Raw genomic sequence first — 1251 nt, 5'->3', positions numbered from 1 at the left:
CCATACGATTCCACTTCCGTCACATTTTCCCCTTCAGCCATTAACCTAGAGAAGTTTAGGATGTACATCAACAATATTGAACTCAGAAGTTTGAAAGGGATTGTAAAGGTCAAAATTACGCTCCCGCAATTTCGGACAAGTTATAAAAATATAACGACCTGCTTTACATTCTTAATAATAGCCAATTGATTTAGCATTCATCACAAATGCCGTTGGGGATTGTTAAAACCCCTCATTTATTCATCTCCCATATAAAGCCGAGACATTTTACAATATAGAAAACATTCTCCAAAATATATCACCTCCAAAACAAAATAATAATAACTCATTGAATGACAAATGGTTAAGCAGGTTCTAGAAGCTTAGCACCTCCATCCCAACAGTTTCAATACGTTTGGACAAGACCCAATATGCTCCAAGAGAAATAACATATCTCCCTTATAATCTGATCATTCGCTAAAGGGGCCGAGAATGTTTGGCTGTTTGTCGAAGTCAATAAAATCAGATTCTATTCACTCTATTTGGCGGTGATGGAGTCATTCTTGAAGCATTGAATATCATTTGGAACTTTGCCATCTTCTTTCTTTCCTCTGGGCTTTAGTCTGGCAGCACGACCACTCACGCGCGCGCACACACACACGGTCACACATACGCTGGGGTTGAAGCAGTTTATATCTCCAACTTGCAATGTCATATTCATATTCTAGCAGAAAAAAGAAACAGAGTTCTACACCCTCTTTTCTTTTTCTTTTTTTTTCTTTTTGCCCGACAAACCTGTCTTAGAATTTAGGTTGTTTGGATATAATATATGTTTGCCATGAACGAATTTCCAACAAGACCAATGTCCAGTTTTAGGCGACAAACTGAGCTAATAAACATACATGAATCTCACACATGAGTCTAATACATTAGTTTAATACGCGAGTCTCGTATGTGAGCTTAATACATGAGTTTCATACATGAGTCTAATACACGAGTCTCATACTTCAGTGTCTCATATATGTGTCTTAGGAGGGGTCAGAAACAGCTCACCTTGCGGGTGAACATCTGAGGTAGAGACCTTATATATATATATATATATATATATATATATATATAGGTAACACACTTAGTCGCATTAACAAAGGAATGTGGGTTCGGCTCTCACGCGGATAGGATAGCCTTCTTTGTTCTGTCGAGGGCTTTTATGCCCCTTTATTAGACTATCTTCCTTAGTCATTGCTTCGAGCTTATCTAAAAATACCATTATTA

This window comes from Octopus bimaculoides, chromosome 12 (assembly GCF_001194135.2).
Source record: "Octopus bimaculoides isolate UCB-OBI-ISO-001 chromosome 12, ASM119413v2, whole genome shotgun sequence".
NCBI classification, from domain to species: Eukaryota; Metazoa; Mollusca; class Cephalopoda; order Octopoda; family Octopodidae; genus Octopus; species Octopus bimaculoides.
This window is presented reverse-complemented; position numbering follows the sequence as displayed.